Source organism: Boleophthalmus pectinirostris, unplaced genomic scaffold (genome assembly GCF_026225935.1).
Source record: "Boleophthalmus pectinirostris isolate CB_2022bp ecotype Guang Dong unplaced genomic scaffold, ASM2622593v1 HiC_scaffold_8, whole genome shotgun sequence".
NCBI classification, from domain to species: Eukaryota; Metazoa; Chordata; class Actinopteri; order Gobiiformes; family Gobiidae; genus Boleophthalmus; species Boleophthalmus pectinirostris.
The window spans coordinates 11,795,301-11,811,569 of record NW_026571515.1 but is presented as its reverse complement, the minus strand read 5'-3'; the positions used below and the strand labels follow the sequence as shown (position 1 = coordinate 11,811,569).

Here is a 16,269-nt window from a genome sequence, read left to right as displayed (position 1 = left end):
AAAGTGTGTGTGGAGAGGGAAGTCTGGGAGTCCCTGCTTAGACTGCTGCCCCCGCGACCCGGCCCCGGATAAGCAGAAGAAAATGGATGGATGGAGTGAGATGAAGAGTTTGGTAAACTTGTTCTGTTCTGTTGTTCTTGTTTTTCTCTGTTCTATTTTTATTACTAGAACTTGCTTTTCAAGATGAAATGTGGGTTCCTGGTCTTTGATTTTATAAAATACATTTCCCCCAAAAAGTGCGACATAGTCCAATACGACTTATATGTTTTTTTCTTCTTCATTACGCATTTTTGGCTGGTGTGATTATACTCCGGAGCGACTTATAGTCTGAAAAATATGGTATCTAATTTTGGTATTAGTTTAAGCATCTTTGTTGTATAATTTTCAATATTTTAACATCCCTAAAAATGTCAGAAAACCAGAGGGGGGCTGTTTTAGTATTAGAGTAGTTTGAACTTTGCAGCATTTTTCAGCTGCATGGTTTAAGGGACATTTTTCTCGCATTGTGACAGCCTCGAGCACCACTGCAAGTCTGAGTTTCTGTCAGAGAGATTTTCCCATTGGACTGTAAACACTGCATCTGTGTTTCCTAAAGACTGGGGCAGCACCCAAGGGCAGGTTGTGTTGACTTTATCTGGGTCGTCACAAACTTCCAGCAGCTTCACGGTTCTGTCAGGAATAACGCGCCTGCCTCCACTGTGTCAGGCAGCTGCAAATGTGCTGTAAATATTTAAACAGATACTGGATTCTTATTGCATCTGTAGCAAAATAATTCATCTTCGCTTGGGTTTAACGCAACATTGTAGAGTCCCTGTGGTTTAAAACAGAGCTGGAGAACAAGTCAGAATTCTGTGGTAGGATTTACTTCTATGGATATGTCATTGTTATGTCTGGAATGTTCCCCAATGTGACATTAAAAAGCTCTATCTTTCATTTATTCAATTACAAGTGGCTTTATAGCTCAAAAAAACATACATTCTGACTGTGAGCAAGGTTGCCTCTTCACAGATCTGACCTGTAACTTGGTTTGGTTTGATCTCCATAAAGAAGAAAGATTTAATGCCATACTCTGAAACATTCCTAGACAAGGCATTAACATCTCCATGGAGAAAAGTATTAGTCGGGTCCTACATTGGAAATGTTACACAATGCACCTTTAACTGCCAGATTTTTTTGACCTTGTATATGATTAATATCTTTGTAATTACTAAGTCTCTCCAGAGGTTTGTCACATTCTGTTTTTGATATTTCTTTCAAGTCATTGTTTTTTAGCTTTGTGTTTGTAATGATTACCATATTTTTCGGACTATAAGGTGCAGTGGATTATAAGGCGCATTAAGCAAAACAAACGGACAACACTTGAGACAGATCCCTTAGCCCAGGCGTCCCCGATCCACTGCCAGATCGTGGCGTAATTCGCCCGGTGTTGCCTCCCTGTCTTGGTGAATTTGTATTATGAATGTGAATGTTAGTTTTTTATTTCCTATGACGACTGAAATATGCATTGAGTAATAATGTGTTTAAAGCAGCTTTGTGCACATTTGTTTACATTTTTACCGAAACGAAACTTAAAACCACATGGCTCATTTGCATAAACTATAAGCACTGAAAAAAACAGCTCGCTCCTTGTGGCTGATGTGGTTCAGCTTCTGTCGAACTAAAGGACATGACTCACTTACTCCGCAAGACTCTTGACTACTGTGGCCGTAATGCTCTGACAATCCATCGAGTGGTGTGGTTTTGTAGATTACCAAAGTACTAAAACATTTTGACAGAATTTTGAGCGCCGTGTACCACATAAAATCGGTTCGAGGTCAGTAAGCACAAGCAGAATTAAGACATAAGGCACACTGGATTATAAAGCGTAATGTCGATTTTTTTTTTTTAATTAAGGATTTTAAGTGCGCCTTATAGTCTGAAAAATACCCCACGTCAGTTAGACATACAGATACACCTTTAATCAAACAGTGAGCTGGCTATTTTGCCTGATACGGAGGATCTTGAAGGAGCAGTGGAGTGCGAGCAGCTGGAGAAGAGCCTGTCTCCTCTTTATTTATAAAAAGTGTTTGTCAGTGGAATAACAGCACTTTTACACACTTGGAGGAACATGTGTCTGTTCTGGACCTGCTCCACTTCAGGGATAAACAGGACGTTTCTTCAGGAAAGATACAGTTTTGCATGTGTGAGAGGTGAGCGATAACGCACTGTTGTAACCCTGGGCTGTGTTTAAGGGGATGTTTGTGACCCATCAGGCTGTGTTATAAGTGCACCTGTCTGAAGAGTGCACTCTCCTTGTTAGAATCTCTTCACGAATGTACATTTTGTTTAGTAAGTACACATGTGTGGACCTGTGATATGTCACTCATGTGGTTTCTTGATGCATAATAAAAATTATATAGATAACAATAATACTGAAGGCACAGCTGCATAAATAAAGTGTAAGAGTAGAAACACATAGCCCACTAATAGGCCTATTTGTACAAACAAGGTGTCAAATACAGTCCAATATATACAAATATTAATAAGATATGTAGGTTTAGGTTTCTCTCATTTGATTCCTAAATGGCTCATTATATAAACTACTGGTCAAAAGTTTAAACACACTCTACTTTTTACTGTTATTTATTGCAATTCAAGTCATGCAAGTCCAGTGAAGAGCTTGAAATGGTACAAAGGCAAGAACTGAACAGCCAGAGGTTAAAAAAAAAAAAAAGATAACAAAACACAAGTCCAAGCTCTGCCAAAACTACCTCAGGAAAAAAGAACAAGAAGGTAAACTTAAAAACATGTAGTGTCCAGCACAGTGTCCAGACTTAAACCCCATCGAGCTGGTTTGGGATGAACTGGACAAAAGAGTGAAAGCCAAAAAACCTACAAGTGCCACACATTTATGGGAACTTCTGCAACAGACTTTCTGAAGAATATTTGATTTCTATCGTAAAAAGAATGAGCCACGAGTGTGTTCAGCTGTTCTATCTGCCAAAGGTGGACACGACTTACTTTTCAACTCAAATTGCTTATTTATTCTATGCTTTCATTTCAGAGTGGAATGGCGGTAGTGTATGAATTTAATATGTCAGTAAAATAAATATACTCATTTGCAGTGTAGTCGGCTATGTATAAAAAGCGGTGTTATTAAATGTTTTGCAACTAAATATTAACATTACCCATAAAATTCACCACACGGTCCTGGGACACAGATAGATCAAGTTAATGAAAACTAAAATCACACACAGTTCCTTTAAAGAAGACCAACTGTGCGTGTAATCTATGACACTGTGGATCATGTTAGTGTAAATGAGGAGGGGAAACAACTCTAACATGGTTAAAAGCTCTGAAAAGTTGATTTAGCAGAATATTGCATAATCTTTCCAACGGGTTTTCGCTTTCGACATCGACATAAATCATGCAGCACTTGCAAAACAACATCATGGTTTTCTCCTCCTTAATTTTAGCAAAGCAAAACTCCTCATGTAGCATTTGGTCAGCATTAGAATAGTTTTAAGTAACAGCTTTATTTGATTTGAACCTCGTATCTCAGGGGAAAGTTAAATCAAGGCTTTTCCATTTCTTTCTTCATCTTCCATGTTTCTGAGCAGACATGACGTTTGTCTTGAAGAAGTTTGGTTGTCACTGAAGTCCTTCGATTTCCAGATGTTGTTTGGTGTGTACATGGTGGCATTTGCTTTTGTTATTCGACTTGTAATGTCAAAAGAGGTGAAATCACACAGGACACCATTAATTACTATGCACGCAGACATCATTGTAGATGATCATAGTGAAGAGGCTCCCCGTGAATGTGTAGAACCCCTTGACGACCCTTGGCTCGGTACAAACCGCATTGTACTTTTAATTGCACTATCAACAGCGGCTTACATGAGCGATAATGAGGCACATAGTCATAATGTTTGATCATTTTAGCAAAACAAAACACCTCATATAGTGTTTGATGAGCAGTTTTGATCAGAAGTTAGATCAAGTTCATGAAAATTTAATTCTTCTCAAACATTTGCTCTGGAAGCTTTTCTATTTCTTTCATCATCTTCCATCTTTCTGAGCTAATTAAAAATGTAAGCATGATGTTTATCTTGAAGAATATTAGTTTGGTTATCACTGAAGTCATGAGATTTCCAGATATTGTTCAGCGTGCACATGGTGGCAGCTGCTTTTCCTATTATACTTCTAATGTCAGAAGAGGGGAGTTACACAGTACACGCTTAAAGGTCCTTTATTGTACAAAATTGACTCCTGTGAGCTTTAAGCCTAGCCTGATTCATCAGCCGGTTTCTACGAAGTGAAACCGTCTGATCTCGCAGCATTAGGATTCGTTCGCTTGCCAGTAGGTAGGTACTTTTTTCATTTAACCACTCGCTGCTATTTGGTCGTGACATATGTAATGCGCCACTAACGGGGTTAACTGATATGTTAAGATTTTCCCAAATCCCGCAGGAAGAAGGACAGTAACGTCTTTCCCCTTGATTAAATTCACCAAACATTCTCTTTGTTCCGGCTTTAAATCCTTGATCTTGGGAATTGTTGCCAACACAGAATGCATGGCTCTTCACTGATTTACTGGTGCCCGAACTCGCACTTCCGGGCGAACTGTCTAGTGTATTCTGACTCCTGACCTAGTCGCTGGAGAGAAATTAAATTAAGCGGAAGCACTAGGTGACGCCAGCCTGGCCACTTTAAGCCATCAAAAATCAGAAACATGTTTTGTTTCATTCACACATGTTTGAGTAAACCTGTATTATTTATCTGTCTATATTCTAACATCTAGAAACAGATAAAAAAAATAATAATACAGGATGGATGGATATTTACATTGATCTTTTGTCTTTTGTTCAGTAGAGACCGGCAATTCAAGGGCTGAAATCATCCAAATGATTCTACTGAAGGTGTATGGAGTTTAAAAACACAGTGAAGCACTTTTGGAGCAGGGTTTGTGTGTTAAAGATGTGTGAATGAAACAAAACACAACTCCAGATCTGTTTGTGACGAGGAAACAACATTATTATAACATAAATCAGAAAAAAGCGTAATATGGACCCTTGAAAAATTCTTCTCAAACACTTTTCTCTGGAAGATAGAGAGGCGTTTTTTTTATTTCTTTCGTCGTCTTCCGTGTTTCTGAGCTGCACAAAAGAGTTGGTATGATGTTTGTCTTGACGAATATTAGTTTGGTTATCATTGAAGTCCTTCGATTTCCAAATGTTGTTTAGATTATGTTGTGTACATGGTGGCAATTGCTTTTGTTATTTGACTTGTAATGTGAGAAGAGGTGAAATCACGTAGTACACCCTTAATTACTATGCACGCAGACATCATTGTACAATATCATAGTGAAGAGGCTCCCCGTGAATGCGCAGAACCCCTTGACGACCCTTGGCTCGGTACAAACCGTATTGTACTTTTAATTGCACTATCAACAGCGGCTTACATGAGCAATAATGAGGCACATAGTCATAGCTGCATTAGCATAGCCACTTTCCTATATAATTATGTCTATTACACTTTACATTGTGCTCCCAGATGAGTTTAGCAGGATCATTAACAGAGGAAATTAGGGTCAAGAGTGGCCGCTCCTGCTTCTTCGTTTTAATGCGGCTCAGAGCTGTTGAAATTCAGCGAGTGTGTTTTGTAATATAATTCATAAAAGACAGGTTTCTTGTGTGGTGGAGTAGCCTGTTCCTCGAAAGCTGACTTAAAGCCGCCATAAAAGCATGTTATTGTGTTAAAAAAACGTGTGTGAGTCTGAAGAAGAGCCTCCTCCTGCTTGTGTCAATGGAAATGTTCTTCCTTTGTATATAGATTGAATTATTTGTATGTAGATTGCATAGTTTTATGTATGTATTTTGTGTTTTGTGTGTCTCAGGGACTGCAGATGCATATTAGCCCAAGAATATAATCTGGTACAAAACATCTCTTCAGTTTTTCTTTGATTATCGCTCATGTACATGTTCCCTGTAAAATAAAAGAAACTAAATAAACATTTGGCTATAATTTTCTGCAGGTTTTAACTTTTTTTTATTTCCAAGGAATCATGGAGTAAAATAAAAACATAACTAGCTCATTTAAACCTTACTTAGGCAATGTTCACACTGCAGCCTGAAATGACCAAAATCAGATTTTTTTGCCCCTATGTGACCTGTATCTGATCTTTTAAAGACGACACAGATCCAATTTTTTTCAAATGCGACCCAGGCCACTTGGATATGTGCTTCTAAAACCCATACATATCTAATCTTTTGACATGAGACTTCAGTCCCACCTTCACATCAGGCTCGGTGTCTAGTCAATGGAGGGAAAGCGAGGTTAGCGAGTTAATTAATATTTGGAATCATTGCTGTATTCAGGCCAAATTGGAGGGGTCTTATCGGAACCGCTTGGTTTTTGAAATGATTGCCAAAGAAATGGCGCAGCTACAGGCGGTCCTGGCTCCAGTGTTAACAAAAAATAAAGAGCCTGCGAGCCAAATACAAGGAGGCTAAAAACTCAAACAAACAAAGCGGCCATGGACGTGTAACCTGTCCGTTTTACCAAGAACCGGACAGTATTTTGGGAGAGAAGCCCAGCGTTTAGGCGACTTCCTTAAACAATGAGCATGCTCGCTGTGTGTGACAATATTGTGTCCTCCAGTGCGCATGCGATACACTTTTGGGGCGTTTAAAGTTCACACTGGAGATCACATACAAGTCGCATTTAACTGGAAATGTGAACGACCTCGCAAAAAAAATCGGATTTCACAAAAAAATCTGAATTGAGCGTTAAGCCCTGTAGTCTGAACGTAGCCATAGTGTCCTAATTTTTCACACCTTTCAGAGACCAGAGTGAAGTTTGCTGCCATGGTAATCCTAACAATTAGCATGCTTATGGTGCACTTCCTGATTCTCTGACAATAAAACGTTTTATAATAAGATGCGAACAGTACAAGAGCTGCTCATAAATCTGTACCGAGGCAAGGTCTTCCAGCTTTTCATCTCATTGCCTCACATGATTGACAGTCTTCTTTGCAGTGACATCGTGCTGGGGGTGTTCTACATGCAGAGGTGGGGACTTGCAAGTCGTGACTTGGACTCGAGCCAGACTTGAGTCATTGTTTTTAGGACTTGTGTCTTGACTTGATAAAATGGACTAAGACATTTAAAAAGGAAAAATAAACAGTTCTACAGTTCTTATGTACTCTATAAATACTCATATATAAATGTACTATGATTTTTAAAGTACAATTTAGTTTTATATATATATATATATATTGCAAAAATCTAGGTGCTTTGGTTTAAAGACTTGAAATGACTTGAAGCTCAACGCAGACGGCTTGGACTTGACTTGGATTTATGGGCCAGTGATTCGAGACTCGACTTGGTCTTGCCTGTTATTTGACTTGGGACTTGACTTGGACTTGAGGTCAAAGACTTGAGACTTACTTGAGACTTGCAAAACAACGACTCGGTCCCACCTCTGTCTACGTGTATCTACGTCTATGGCAGGATGTTCATCGGTTACCATGGTGATACAATGCGCACCAACAATGCCGAAAACGTTTTAAGATCATCTAAAAACAGCCTCCAGCTCGTCTTATAAGAAACAGCAGACAGCCTAATGGCCATTTTGCCGCTTCTCCACACATTAGCACCGTGGTCTGTCGGGTAGATTACACGGGGCGGACATTAGTGACACGGGGTTGCTGCTGATTATAGCATCCTGCCTGCCTTTGTGTCCTTGGGCAAGACTTTTGACCTCAATTACCGTGAGCAGCGTACCGTGTCAGGTTATGGACACCTTCTGCACCACGGATATTTTCCAAGTCACACTTAGAGAGGAGCAATAGTGGTGAAGATGAACAAATACAAAAATACTATGCTCAAGCTACCATCGGTAATAGTCATGTGGAAAAAGACGCAAACTAAAGGTACAAGTGAGATTATTACTCTGAAGTCAATAGAACATGGAACAAAAGGCGATTAAACTGAGGAATGTCCAAGATCGTGTTGATATTGTATGACTTCACCACATTAATTTATTGTAACATTTAAAAGGTCCTGTATTACAGAAAATTGATTCTTGTAAGCTTTTAGTCATCTTATAATGTTGTTACCTCCTGAAAAACATACCCAGAGTTGTATTCTTTTCAGTCATTTTTAGTAATCCTTTATTATTAGTTTGTATACATCTCCAAAGCTCAAAATGCTCTGTTCCACCTTGTGATGTCATGAACCTACCTTTTATTAGATTCAACTTTATTGTCATTACACATGTATAAATACAAGACAACAAAATGCAGTTTAGTGTCTAATCAGTAAGTGTGATCTATACAGAATGTGCAGTATATACAATATACAGTGTATTACAGTGTAGATTGTAGTAAATATATACTGTAAATTCTGGACTATAAGCTGCTACTTTTTTCTCACACTTTGAACCCTGTGGCGAATATATGGACGGATTCTTTGTTTGGCACATTGTCCATTCATATATACGGTCTGTGGTTTGGCAACACAGCAGATACTCGCAGCCCGAGTGCAGAAAAAGCCGTCTGTCTGTGCGGTTACACATGGGTCTAAGGTTCGCATGAAGTTGCTACACGAGCTCGCGATATTGTCAGCACATTCAAATTGTTTATCGCTGTGTGATAAAGTAAGTTATGATGCTAAATGAACATTAGTGAGGGGGATACGTCTTACCCGAATGCGTAAATGACAAGAAGAAACGTCTCAAACTTCAGTAGCCGCACATCCACTCATAACCTGATTGATAGAACTAACCCCGCCCCCGAGAGAGTCTGAAATCTGCTGAAATCCTCCAAGACACTGACATGATACAGACAGGACAGAGACTCTTTCTGCAGGAGACATGTGCAGTAGAGCGGGGTGATGCGCCGAGGAAGACGCTCGTTTGATTGTGTTTTGAACAGTTATTTCGCGCTTCATGCACACACCGTCCTCATGGAAAACAAACGAAGAAATGCAGATGATGCAGCTTTTAAGTTAAAGGCGACTGACATCGAGCTGCTGCACGTGAGCTCAGCACCAGTGAGTTGATGGTGGGACTTTGGCAACGGCAGCGTGACGAACTGACTCAAATGCAAAAAGATGACAAAAACTTTCAGAGGTGATAAAAGCAGACGGCCCAAACTTGAAAACGCTCTTGAAGACACCTGCGGCTTATATTCAGGTACAACTTTAAAGTTTTGTTAAAATGTAGTTGATGCGTCTTATATTCAGGTGCTCTCAATAGTCTGGAAAATACAGTACAAATAAACATGGCAGTATGAACAGGTAGGAATTAGGTATAATATACATGGTGGAGAGAGAAAGATATAATCAGATGTATTATAAACAATAATACTGTTTACATGAAAAACTTTAGTAGAGACTGAATATTCCAGGACTGAAATCATCCAGTTGATTCTTGTGAGGGTGTATAGAGTTTAAAAACACACAACTGAGCTTTTCCTGTATCACCACATGACATCACAAGGTGGAGCTGAGTGTTTTCTGTTTGAAAGAAGAACTCTAAAGTCTAAATATACAGGTTTGTGTGGTACAAAGGAAACAGAACACAATTCCAGGTCTGTTTGTGGTGAGGAAACGAGATTATAACGTAGATATGGACGTTTTAAGTTCATTTCTGAATCGCAGGGTACCGCTTTTGAAACCGATAGCTGCAATGCAATACGGTCTGAAACACAGCAGCTGGACATAATGTATTTGTAGAGTTAGAGGAGACAGCAGAGGCAGAGACAGACGTGAGACCTGAGAGGCGAGGGGCTGGGGTGGACTAATAAAAATGATGATTGGATTTAACTGTTGCTTGCGGCTCAGGCAGGATCAATATCGCAGGTACAGATGGGTTCCTTAGAGAGCGAATCGACACCAGCGCTACTACTTAGACACAAGGGCTGTAGACGCAAGTGGCATCCCAGCACGCGCCGAACGACCAAGGCCAAACGACACAAAACGCAAAACCACACGCTTTGAAAAAAACTAAAGTCGATCTGGAGCTGTATGTTGTCTCCCCAGATTAACCAGTCTGAGGGTCTGTTTACACGAGAACGAAAACGGCAAAATATTTTATTTATAACAATAAATACGTCAGATTGTTGATACTTTGCAGTGACATCATGCCAGAGGGGGGGGGTTCTACGTCTGTAACGGTGAAATGTTGTGTAAGGAGTTACCGTAGTGACACGATGCACCCAAATCCAAATCCAAACTCATTTTATTTCTATTATAGCACATTTTAGCAACAAAGCAGTTTCCAAAGTGCAACACAGATCATAATATAAAGACGACAAAGAGGTAAATTGTGAAAATTTGGTCGCACCTATAACCGAAAACAATAAAACTAGTAAAAGCAAAGTAAAAGCAAAAACCGTAAAAATCATAAAATAGCAGTAAATAAGTAAAATAAATAAAGACAAAGGGGACCAAACAACTCACGCGGTGTTAAAAGCCAGAGAATAAAAGGGCCTGTTTACACGAGAACGCTTGCGGGAAAAAACGACAAAATATTTCATCAGAAGTGCCTTTCGTATAGACGGTGACGGCATTTTTGGGGCTTAAAAACGCAAAAATCTGAAACCACCCTACAGAGTAGAAAAGGTGAACACACTCCGCCGTAGCGTTTCCGTCTACACTGCCCAAGACGCAAAACTCTCGTCAGATCTGCTCATGTCACCTACACGTTTACGTCACATACATCACCACCGAGCCGTCTGGCATGCATACCCAATCGAATTCCACACATTTTGCGTCACCGTATGCAGGCAGATTTCCTCGTCGCTTGTCTAAACGCGGAATAAAAAGTGAAGACGCGACGCCACTTTTGCGTCTTCTGTTCAGACCGTCATCATATAAACGTATCCTGAGTTGCATGGTCTGTTCACATCAAAACCAACATGAGTGCTTGTAAAAAACAACATAAAAGACTAAGAAACAATGCGGATTTTTACAGAATTAACAATCGAAGCACCAAACTATGACTTATTTCAGGTAAAAGAAGTTATATTTTGTTCTGAATGTTACAAGAACTTTGGAGAGGAGATGTCTTCTGCTTTGAAGAAATACGTGATACAAATTAGCTGCTGTGGTTGGATCATCTCAACTTTGGATGGAGGTTTTTCTCACTCTATAGTCCAGTTTCAGTCCCATCTGGATTTGAACAGACTGTAGGAGGGACTGGTTGGTCAGGCAACAAAATACAATGAAGAGAACAGACTTTGGTATAGGTTTTGAGTAGGGGCAGGCCAACGTGGCTAAAAGTTTTCTTCAAGATCACAGATTGTATAAAGAAGTGGACTAAGGGAGTGTCACCCATGGCGTTCAGCTTCAGTAAAATGAAGCTCATGAGGCTTCATTTGGAGGCAAGTTCCATGTCAAGAATAAGAATTTATTGACGGACAAAATATCAAAATGTAGAGTGGGTTAATACGAACATTTAAGACCAAAATGAATGAAATGAGGTTCACAGCAGCAGTTACGGAGAGAGGGATGACATTTTTTTAATATAAAGTCAACTGGAGCCAGAATTGATGGAGCCAGAAGAGCCCCCGTGCACGCTTCCCATTTGGAACAGTCCTGTATTCTCGGTTAGGGGATTGGCTATGTCCATTTATATACAATCTATGATCACGATTTAAAAAAAAGAACATTTGTGATAATTATTTAGTTAACAGTCCTGCAAATACTGGGTTTCATATTTGTACTTTTTCAGTTATAGCTCCATGTTCCGCTTCCACTGCTCACATCTCGTGTCTTTCGTTATTAGAGTTTGAGCCTCTCCAGAGCCTCCAGAGTCAAGGATCTCCAACCTGTAGCTCAGGAGCCACCAGTAGCTTTCCACCCCCTTCCAAGTAGCTCGCCAAGGGATTTCTGAATTCTATGTATTGTGGATAATAAGTAACATTTTATTTGTGTCAATTTGATGCCTAATTGGTGCACTGAAAAATGAATAATGGTTTATGTTTTACAAGCACAAACTGTTCCCCGTCTAAGGCTCGCCGTGGCTCTTAAATTTATTCAATGTCTTGCTGAAATCGGTAGCTCTCTGGCATTTTTGTTATGTAAAGGAGCTCACTGGAGAAAAAAGCTTCAGACTGTCCAGGAAGTGACACGTCATGTGCATGAAAGTTCATGGAAAGTTAAATTCAGAATTTGTTACCGTATGAGTTGTTTTCTGTTATACTGTAGAATGGAATTAGTCTGATTCATCAACCGGTTTCACTTTGTAGGAACCGTCTGACCTCACAGCATTAGGATTCATTCGCTCAATGGTAGGCGGGTACTTTTTTTTATTTAACCAGTTGTTCTTATTTGGTCGTGACATATGTAATGCGCCGCTAACAGGGATAACTGGTATATTAAGCTTTTCCCAAATCCCGTAGGAGGAAGGGCAATAACGTCTTTCCCCTTGATGAAATTCACCAACCATACTCTTTATTCCGGCTTTAAATCCTCGATCTCGGGAATCATTGCCAACACAGAATATATAGCTCTTCGCTGATTGGCCGGTGTCCGAACTCGCACTTCCGGGGTTTGTGCGAACCATCTAGTGTATTCTGATTCTTGACCTAGTCGCTGGAGAGAAATGAAATTGAGCAGAGGCATTAGGTGGCACCAGCCCGGCAACGATGGAATAGCCAAAGCAACAATATTCCATGGTAAAAGCCAGAGTATGTACATTTTTTAGCTAAAAAAATTGAAAAAAAACTTGTGTCCTTAGTATGAGTGTGCTTGCATCTCCACAAACCTGACTCTCATTTGGCCTAATCTTCTCAAATATCAAAACGCAACGTGCTGTTGGTGTAATATGTCACTGAGGCCACTCAACATGTACAGACAACCCAACAACAACAATTTCCAAAAAATGTCCCCATATTTACATTTGAGGAGACAGCTGAAAAAAAAAGTATACACATTTTTAACACAATGTTTTTCAGCCTTTTTTGAGTCGGAAAACATTTTTTGCTGCAGCGCATCCGCCACTAAAATGACATCAAATGACACTAGCTCCAGCAAAAAGTGTAAATAATGTCTGTGTCACTCATTTTGTGTTTTCTTTTGGTTCAGCAGTTTGCTCAAAATTCTCCAACTTCAGCTTTGCATAAAACAGGACATTTACACCAGTCTGATGTCTTTTATGTTTGCTGTAGTTATTATCTACGACAGCCTGGATCAAAACCAAAATGAAAAAACTGATGAAAAAACAATTAGTTTTTTTCAGTTTTCAGATAGCGGCCGTTTCCCATTTCCGTGACTTAAACTGTCATGCCGGACTAAACCAGGACTAGACCAGGCCTGAGACCAGGACTAAACCAGGACTGAACCAGACTCAGGACTGAGACCAGGACTAAACCAGTACTAAACCAGGACTAAACCGGGACTGAACCAGGACTGAGACCAGGACTAAACCAGGACTAAACCAGGACTAAACCAGGACTAAACCAGTACTAAACCAGGACTAAACCAGGACTGAACCAGACCAGGACTGAGACCAGGACTAAACCAGGACTAAACCAGGACTAAACCAGGACTGAACCAGGACTAAAAGAGGACTAAACCAGTACTAAACCAGGACTGAACCAGGACTAAACCAGGACTAAACCAGGACTAAACCAGACTAAACCAACTAAACCAGGACTAAAACCAGGACTAAACCAGGACTGAACAAGGACTAAGGACTAAACAGTACTAAACCAGGACTGAACCAGGACTAAACCAGGACTAAACCAGGACTAAACCAGGACTAAACAAGTACTAAACCAGGACTGAAACAAACCAGGACTAAACCAGTACTAAACCAGGACTGAACTAGACCAGGACTGAGACTGGGACCAGGACTGAGACAGGGACTGAGACCGGGACTGAGACCAGGACCAGACCAGGACCAGACCATAACTGAGACCGCGACAGAGACCTGGACCAAGACCAGCGCTGACACCAGTTCAGTCCTGGTTTAGTCCTGGTTTAGTCCTGGTTCAGTCCAGCATCACAGTTTAAGTCACGGAAATGGGAATCGAAAACAGACAAAGTGAATCGTTATCTGATTTTCATCTTGGTTTTGGAGACAAATAATGAAGAAAATAGTTTTTTTTTTTTTTCGTTTTCTTATTTTTTGATTTTATATTGAAAAACGAATGAACGAATGATACAACGATTAACTATAACACGGTTCAAACCTCTGAAAATAAAATAAACAACTAAAATTGTACATTTTTACACGGCACACTTGGAGATCTCTCAAGGCGCAGTAGTGTCATTTCAAATCAAAGTTTCAACAAAAACACGTCTTGCATGGTGTTTTATTCTCTTTTTTCCACGCTTCATATTTTTCTCATGATCTCTTCCTTTTCTATATTATCTGGTTAGCTTTTCCTGCCCTGGGACTTCATTACACTGATGTGACGTCCATCTGAACCTCCACAAACGCTCGCTCCCACCACATTGGAATAAGTAGGTGACGTGTCTTGCCCGAGGGCGCGATTGCCGTTGGGATTAAACTGTCAACCTCCCCGTTATTGGTCGAGCGTATTGCATCCTTTGCCACGGCGGTGTGACAAGGTTTCATTAAGAATAATAAATGACGTGCTGGCGTTACGGTGATCTATTCAAGCAATATCCAAGCAACAGTCTACGCTCCTGAATATGACCACGGTAATTCAGACCATTTCTCATTTTTGTCAGCGCTCGCTACAAACGCCCATAAACAAAATTCCAGTGTATGAAATTGTGTGTGGAGTTTTTATTTTATTTTATTTTATTTTTCGGTATCGTTCTCTCTCTCACACCAAAATCATATCTAGAGAATTTAGTCAGTAATGTTTTTTTTTTTTTTTTTTTTTTTTTTTGATGACTCTCTTGCTCTCCAAAATCACTTCTAGAAAATTTTGTCAGTAATGTTTTTATTTTATTTATTTATTTATTTATTTTTGATGACTCTCTTGCTCTCCAAAATCACTTTTTTTTATGAATTTCTCCCTCTCTCTCTTCAAAATCACTTGTAGAAAATTGAGTCAGTAATGTTTTTTTTTTTTTTTTGATAACTTTCTCTCCAAAATCACTTCAAGAAAATTTTGTCAGTAATGTTTTTTTTTTTTTTTTAATTTATTTTATTTTATAAATTTTTTTTTTTTTGATGACTCTCTCTCTCTCCAAAATCACTTCTAGAAAACTGAGTCAGTAATGTTTTCTCTCTGTCTCCAAAATCACATCTAGAAAATTTAGTCAGTAGTGTTTGTTTTTTTTTTCTTTGATGACTCTCTTGCTCTCCAAAATCACTTTTTTTTAATGAATTTCTCCCTCTCTCTTCAAAATCACTTGTAGAAAATTGAGTCAGTAATGTTTTTGTTTTGTTTTGTTTTTTGATAACTTTTTCTCCAAAATCACTTCAAGAAAATTTTGTCAGTAATGTTTTATTTTTTTTTTAATTAATTTTATTTTTTTATTTTTATTTTGATGACTCTCTCTCTCTCTCTCTCTCTCTCCAAAATCACTTCTAGAAAACTGAGTCAGTAATGTTTTTTTTTTTTTTTGATGATTCTCTCTGTCTCCAAAATCACATCTAGAAAATTTAGTCAGTAGTGTTTTTTTCATTCAAGTCATCAAAAATAAACAAATAAATAAAAAATGAAAAAAAAAAAAAAAAACACTACTGACTAAATTTTCTAGATGTGATTTTGGAGACAGACAGAATCATCATCAAAAAAAAAAAAAAAAAAACTTTTGATGACTTTCTCTCTCTTTTCAAAATAACAAATCACTTCCAGAAAATTTAGTCAGTAATGGGTTTTTTTTTTTTGTGTTGTTGTTTTTTTTTTTTTTGATAACTTATCTTTTTGATTACTGTATGTCCTAAACATAAACTTTTTTTTTTTTTTTATGTTTCAGTGCTCGCACACTCTCTCTCTCCCCCCCTTTCCCTCTCTCAATATCTTCAATGGCCCCAAAATTAACACAAAAATCTCTCCAATGTATTTATTTTGTTAAAAACTAATTATCCAAACCATAAACTTTTGCAGTAAGCATGGATTTTATTTTTATGTATATTTCAATATAGTCTGTCTTTCTCTGTCTCTTTCAATGGTCTCTCTCTCTTCCTCTTTCTCTATCTCTTTTCAATAGTTTCTCTCTCTCTCTCTTTCAGGAGTCTCTCTCTCCCTCCCTCTGTCTTTCAAGTCTTTCTTGCTCCCTCTCTCATTTCAGTAGTCTCTCTCTCCCTCTCTCTTCAGTTGTCTCTTTCTTCCTCCCTTCCTCTATTTTTCAATAGTCT

The 16,269-nt window shown here is 38.9% G+C and overlaps 1 protein-coding gene across 2 annotated transcripts in view; it reads right to left on the bottom strand.

The window, feature by feature from the left end:
* oprl1 (opiate receptor-like 1) overlaps nt 1–16,269 on the bottom strand; it is a 187,641-nt gene that overhangs the window by 24,154 nt on the left and 147,218 nt on the right. The gene's annotated exons all lie outside the window — the stretch shown is intronic.